Genomic DNA, 7785 nt, shown 5'->3' with positions numbered 1-7785 from the left:
AGATGGAACTCTTTGGCCTAAATGTCAAGTGTCACGACTGGAGGAAACCTGGCACCATCCCTACGGTGAAGCATGGGGGTGGCAGCATCATGCTGTGGAGATGTTTTTCACTGGCAGGGACTAGGAGATTAGTCAAAATCGAGGTAAAGATGAGAGGAGCAAAGTACAGAGAGATCCTTGATGAAAACCTGCTCCAGACCGCTCAGGACCTCAGACATGGGGCGAAGGGTCACCTTCCAATAGGGCAACAACCCTAGCACACAGCCAAGACAACGCAGGAGTGGCTTCGGGACAAGTCTCTGAATGTCCTTGAGTTGCCCAGCCAATTCCCGGACTAAGACACGATTTGAACATCTCTGGAGAGACCTGAAAATAGCTGTGCAGCGACGCTCCCCATCTAACCTGACAGAGCTTGAGAGGATCTGCAGAGAAGAATGGGGAAAAAATCCCCAAATACAGGTGTGCCAAGCTTGTAGCCTCATAACTAAGATGACTCGAGGCTGTAATCACTGCCAAAGGTGSTTCAACAAAGTACTGAGTAAAGGGCCTGAATACTTATGTAAATGTGATATTTCAGTTTAATTTGTATACATTTTCAAAAACGTCTAAAAAACTGTTTTTGCTTTTTCATTATGGGGTACTGTTCGTAGATTGATCGGGGAGGGCGACAATTTAATCAATTTTAGAATAAGGTAACAAAATGTGGAAAAAGTCAAGGGGTCTGAATGCACTGTATTTGTTGTGTGCTTATTGTGTGTGTTTTAACCTTTTGGCAGTCGGCCTTTCCACCTCGCTGTGGAAAGACTGGAGGAAGCTATGGGGAAGGCCACTAGCGAGGTAACCCCCCTACCCTCCCACCCAACCGAAATAGTTATCAATTCATAAATTAAGAGAGAGGCACTAGAATCATCATCGGTATAACTGTCCCTTGTTGTGTTTCTGCCAGGGGGTGAATGTCAGAGTCATGATCCTGGTGAACCCCCATAACCCCCTGGCTGAGGTCCACTCCCCTCAGGACTGGCTTCCTGKAGTTTGCCAAGAGGTATTTTTTTCCCTCACACCACAATTTCTTTTCCCTCAGCGCATAAAACGCCATGTATCATGACTGTAGTTTTACTGTAAAGTACAACTAAGGGCTGAGGACTCTCCCAAAACCRTCTGTTCTAGTTTTAGTGGCGCTCTCAGCATTAACACCCTCTACAGACCTACTACCCATGCACTGAGTTGCAGTAACCATAAACCAGCCCTGTTCTATTACATTTACATTTACATTTAAGTCATTTAGCAGACGCTCTTATCCAGAGCGACTTACAAATTGGAAAGTTCATACATATTCATCCTGGTCCCCCCGTGGGGAATGAACCCACAACCCTGGCGTTGCAAGCGCCATGCTCTACCAACTGAGCCACACGGGACCACGTGTGACCACGTATTCCCGGGACCACGTATTACACACTCAGGCTGCCTTCCGACAGTGTTTAAAATGCCTGCTTGCATTGCCTTTGTAATAAAGTACAATAAACATCGTAAAACAGTGCAATACAAATTCATAATGCATTATTTCGCTTTTCCTCCCTGTTCTCTCCTTTCCTTCCCCCTGTCTCAGGCATGAGTTGCACACCATTGTAGATGAGGTGTACATGCTGACGGTGTATGAAGAGACAGCCACCTTCCACAGTGTCCTTAGCATGGAGAGGTATGACACACACACACGCAAGCCCTTCCTATTGACTGTACATTAACAATGTTGTGCTTGCAGCTTTCTGGACCGACAGAGAACACATGTGATGTGGGGGATCAGCAAGGTTTGAGTCTAAAGTGAGTGTGTGTGCGTTTGCCTGCACATGCATACAGTGCATTCGGAAAGTATTCAGACCCCTTGACTTTTTCCACATTCTATTACATTACAGCCTTATTCCTCATCAATCTACACACAATACCCCATAATGAAAAAGCAAAAACAGTAAAAAAATWAATAATTGTTTACAAATTAAAAATGAATAAAAAACGGAAATATTACATTTATGTAAGTATTCAGACCCTTTACTCAGTACTTTGTTGAAGCACCTTTGGCAGCGATTACAGCCTCGATTCTTCTTGGGTATGACGCTACACGTTTGGCACAGCTGTATTTGGGGAGTTTCTTCCATTCTTCTCTGCAGACCCTCTTAAGCTTTGTCTGGTTGGATGGGGAGTGTCTTCTTTCCCTCGATCCTGACTACTCTCCCAGTCCYTGCTGCTGAAAAACATCCCCACAGCATGATGCTGCCACCACCATGCTTCACTGTAGGGATGGTGCCAGGTTTCCTCCTGGCATTGGAGCCAAAGAGTTCAATTTTGGTTTCATTAGACCAGATAATCTTGAGTCCTTAGGTGCCTTTGACAAACTTCAAGCAGGCTGTCATGTGACTTTTACTGAGGAGTGGCTTCCGTCTGGCCACTCTASCATAAAGGCCTGATTGGTGGAGTGCTGCAGAGATGGTTGGTTCTCCCATCTCCACAGAGGAACTCAGGAGTTCTGTCAGAGTGACCATTGGGTTCTTGGTCGCCTCTCTGACCAAGGCCCTACTCCCACCGATTGCTCAGTTTAGTTTTGGTGGTTCCAAACTTCTTCAATTTAAGAATGATGGAGGCCACTGTGTTCTTAGGGACCTTCAATGCTGCATAWGTTTTTTGGTACCCTTCCCTAGATCTGTGCCTCAACATAATTCTGTCTCTGAGCTCTACGGACAATTCCTTCAACCTCATGGATTGKTTTTTGCTCTGCACTTTCAACTGTGGGACCTTAGACAGGTGTGTACCTTTCCAAATCATGTCCAATTGAATTTACCACAGGTGGAGTCAAATCAAGTTGTAGAAACATCTCATGGATGATCAATGGAAACAGGATGTGCCTGAGCTTAATTTCGAGTCTCATAGCAAAGTGTCTGAATACTTATGTAAATAAGGTATTTATGTTTTTATGTTTAATACGTATGCTAAGAAGGTGGTATTGTGTGTAGATTAATGAGAAACATAAATACTTTTATGTATTTTAGAATGAGACTATAACTTAATAAAATGTGGAAAAAGTCAAGGGGTCTGAATACTTTCCAAATGCACTGTGTGTGAGTGCATGAGCATACGTGTCTGAATGTGTTTGTACATACATGTTGTTGTGGGGACTATCTGGCCCCCCTCTTAGATTCACCCCTGTCTCATTTGTGTTGTTCTTGTGCAGGACTTTGCGATGGCAGGGTGTGTGTGGGCACTGTGTACTCTGACAACAGGGACTTGGTCGAAGCTCTGGATAAGCTGTGGATGTTCCACGGTGTCCCTGATCCAATACAGCATCAGATGGCAAGGCTGCTCCAGGACAGGTGAACGGACACACACACACACACACACACACACACACACACACACACACACACACACACACACACACACACACACACACACACACACACACACACACACACACACACACACACACACACACACACACACACACACTAGATGAGAGGACATACTGTATCACCCTGATTAGGGAGTTTAACATACCTGTTTTCTATTGTAGATTGGATCGATGGGATATTTCTTCCAGATAACAGGCTGAGAATGCAGGCCGCTCATAGATACATGACTGAGGAGCTACAGAGCCTGGGAGTCCACTACCTCAACCGGTCTGCTGGCTTCTACATCTGGGCTGACCTCAGGAAGGTAAGGACACTGACACAGGGTTGGGGTTAGAAGACTGGATAATGAGGAGCYGCTGTCTTGGTTCTTCCTGACATGGTTCCTCCTCTCTCTCTTTCTTTCTCGCACTCTCAATTTAATAGACTTTATTGACATGGCAAGTTAAATTTACTTACATTGTCAAAGTACACATATAACAACAATGGTCGGACTAACAGTAATAAAGCAATAATAATAGTAGGCCTAGTAGTAGTGGTAATGATAATAACATTAACAGCAACAACATCTCTCTCTCCTTTCCCCTGTCTGTCAGTACCTGCRTGAACCATCGTTTGTGGAGGAGCTGTCTCTGTGGAGGTGTTTACTGAAACACAAGGTGGTGCTGAGCTGTGGCCAAGCCTTCCACTGCTCCACTCCAGGCTGGTTCTGCATCATCTTCACCGACCGACAGCAATAGCTGACGCTCGCTACCTTCATCAATCAGTTCATCTGTTTTTCTCCTCTCATGATGATAGAGGCAGGAAACAGATTTTTTTCTCCTCTCTTTCTACTCCCTTTCTCTGTCCTATTTTCCTTTACTTGCCATCTCTTCATTGTGTTATGTGTGGTTGTTGTAGGTATGCAGAGGATCAGGWAGGCCCTGGAGGAGACAGATAAGGCCACATCAACCCCTGACATAGGCACAACCAACGAGGCCACCGAGAAGGAAGGGACAAAAATTACATCAAAGTGGGACACAACAGGCTCACACAAAGCTGTGGCTGTCAAGTCAACGCGTTTGCCCAAGAACACCTCATCATCAGAAGAGCCAGGGGAGAAGGATAACCCCGACCCTGATGCCATCCCATTAGCCAATGAAGACTTTGTCTTGCTGGACTGCTAGACGTCCCATCCCACAGGCAGTCTGGACTCCCTGATTGGTGCCCTGAGGCAACAGATCCGCTCCTCTGATTGGCTGGAGATGAACACTCCTGAACTCTCGGCCGGGCAGGAACCAGAGCTGCTAGATGTGTTCAAAGATCTGCAGGATAGAGCCATGGAAGTAGAGGGGTTTAGAGGGGAGGAGAGGAGTGAAGGGAGGGGGGATCAAAAGGAAAGGAGGTAATAAAGGATATCTGTCAGGAGAGGTGGCAGGAAAGGAGACAAATATTCCCTAGTTTGTCCACATCAGGATGTCTTATTTTTTTGTAATAGATACAGTGCATTCGGAAAGTATTCAGACCCCTTGAATTCTTCCACATTTTGTTACATTACAGCCTTATTCTAAAATTGACTACTTTGTTTTTTCCCTCATCAATCTACACACAATACCCCCCAATGACAAAGCAAGAACAKTTTTTTAGAATTTTTTTGCAAATGTATATACTGTATATATTTTTTTACTGAAATATCACTTTTACATACAGTACCAGTCAAAAGTTTGAACACACCTACTCATTCAAGGGTTTTTATTTATTTTTACTATTTTCTACATTGTAGTAGTAGTATAAATAGTAGTATAAATCCCCTCGCACCGGACAACTTTCTCATGGCTTCTGGAGGGAAATGCTGTAGGAATGCTCAACCGGTGTCGCTCATTCAGCCGACAGAAACTTTCAACCGGTTTTCCCCATTAAGCAGCGAGTCGGAGTCTGAGGCCGAGCCTTCTCTTGTCTCTACTCCTCCCGTTACGGGGTCTGAGACGCCGAAGCTTCCCACCATTAGCTCTGACAAATTGAAAACCCTAGTCATTGGCGACTCCATTGCCCGCAGTATTAGACTTAAAACGAATCATCAAGCGATCATACACTGTTTACCAGGGGGCAGGGCTACCGACGTTAAGGCTAATCTGAAGATGGTGCTGGCTAAAGCTAAAACTGGCGAGTGAAGAGAGTATAGAGATATTGTTATCCACGTCGGCACYAACAATGTTAGGATGAAACAGTCAGAGGTCACCAAGCGCAACATAGCTTCAGCGTGTAAATCAGCTAGAAAGATGTGTCGGCATCGAGTAATTGTCTCTGGCCCCCTCCCAGTTAGGGGGAGTGATGAGCTCTACAGCAGAGTCTCACAACTCAATCGCTGGTTGAAAACTGTTTTCTGCCCCTCCCAAAAGATAGAATTTGTAGATAATTGGCCCTCTTTCTGGGACTCACCCACAAACAGGACCAAGCCTGGCCTGCTGAGGAGTGACGGACTCCATCCTAGCTGGAGGGGTGCTCTCATCTTATCTACCAACATAGACAGGGCTCTAACTCCTCTAGCTCCACAATGAAATAGAGTGCAGGCCAGGCAGCAGGCTGTTAGCCAGCCTACCAGCTTAGTGGAGTCAGTGTAGTCAGCTCAGCTATCCCCATTGAGACTGTGTCTGTGCCTCGACCTAGGTTGGGCAAAACTAAACATGGCGGTGTTCGCCTTAGCAATCTCACTAGGATAAAGACCTCCTCCATTCCTGCCATTATTGAAAGAGATCGTGATACCTCACATCTCAAAATAGGGCTACTTAATGTTAGATCCCTCACTTCAAAGGCAGTCAATGAAYTAATCACTGATCATAATCTTGATGTGATTGGCCTGACTGAAACATGGCTTAAGCCTGATGAATTTACTGTGTTAAATGAGGCCTCACCTCCTGGTTACACTAGTGACCATATCCCCCGTGCATCCCGCAAAGGCGGAGGTGTTGCTAACATTTACAATAGCGAATTTCAATTTACAAAAAAAATAAGACATTTTCATCTTTTGAGCTTCTAGTCATGAAATCTATGCAGCCTACTCAATCACTTTTTATAGCTACTGTTTACAGGCCTCCTGGGCCATATACAGCGTCCCTCACTGAGTTCCCTGAATTCCTATCGGACCTTGTAGTCATAGCAGATAATATTCWAATTTTTGGTGATTTTAATATTCACATGGACAATTCCACAGACCAACTCCAAAAGGCTTTCGGAGCCATCATCGACTCAGTGGGTTTTKTCCAACATGTCTCTGGACCTACTCACTGCCACAGTCATACTCTAGACCTAGTTTTGTCGCATGGAATAAATGTTGTAGATCTTAATGTTTTTCCTCATAATCCTGGACTATCGGACCACCATTTTATTAGAATGGACTTTCAAAAAATATGCTGATTAGTGAGACTTTAAACATGTGACATCATCACCGTATCACAGCCAAAGCAATGGCAGAGCGTAATCAGCGGTGAAAATTGCCAAAACGCTTTCTAAAAAAAAGGCTGCGATGGATGGTGAAGACCCATGGAAAGCAGTGTTGGCATGGCGTAATACTCCAACAGGGGCACTTAACAGTTCTCCGGTACAGCGACTCTCATGTCCAGACGCACACACACAATCCTACCCATCATGAAAAACTGCTCGAACCCCAAGCGGTACAAAATGTAATTCAAGAACAAGCAAAAAGGGCTGACAGCAAAAACACCACTATGACACACATGCCACCGAACATTCCCAACATCATCCAAGGACAAACGTAAGGGTTCTTCTCCACCCCAACAACTCAGCCAGCAATTGTGACGCTGGGCATATGCACTGATCAACTCAGTGACCGGTCAATTGAATTACTAGCATGGTAAAAAATAACAGAAGAAACAGAAAAGACATTCGTCGCAGTGACTGAACAACTCAGGTATCCTCAGGAACTCAGGATCCCCGAAAGACCACAACAACAAACACGGAAGAGGATGACTGGGGTCCATGGAACGAACCTGCCATCCAAGCAGGTGGTGAACAACAGACTGCTGATATGGAAGCAGCCACACTGCTGAAAATATAACTCCAGAATCAGAACCAGGGCAAATATCAGGCCGCCCGTGAGGATACTCCAGAGACTATGTATCCCCCCTCTTTAAGGAATACCTAGGATAGGATAAAGTAATCCTTCTAACCCCCCCCCCCCTTAGAGTTAGATGCACTATTGTAAGTGGTTGTTTCCACTGGACATCATAAGTGGAATGCACCAACTTGTAAGTCGCTCTGGATAAGAGCGTCTGCTAAATGACTTAAATGTAAATGTAAATGTAAATTGTTGTTAATCTTTTGCTGTAAGAGGGAATCTTTTTTGTAAAGATGGTAGTCTGCTTATTGACTTTAAAGGCGATGCTTATGAAGG

The 7785-nt window shown here is 44.9% G+C and overlaps 1 pseudogene; it reads left to right on the top strand.

The window, feature by feature from the left end:
• LOC111952214 (uncharacterized) overlaps positions 1 to 4783 on the top strand; it is a 27431-nt pseudogene extending 22648 nt beyond the window's left edge.
• The last annotated feature ends 3002 nt before the right edge of the window (positions 4784 to 7785 follow it).

The sequence above is a fragment of the Salvelinus sp. IW2-2015 genome, linkage group LG26 (assembly GCF_002910315.2).
Source record: "Salvelinus sp. IW2-2015 linkage group LG26, ASM291031v2, whole genome shotgun sequence".
NCBI classification, from domain to species: Eukaryota; Metazoa; Chordata; class Actinopteri; order Salmoniformes; family Salmonidae; genus Salvelinus; species Salvelinus sp. IW2-2015.
Note: the sequence above shows the minus strand (reverse complement) of the source record. Positions and strands in the feature narration are given on the sequence as shown.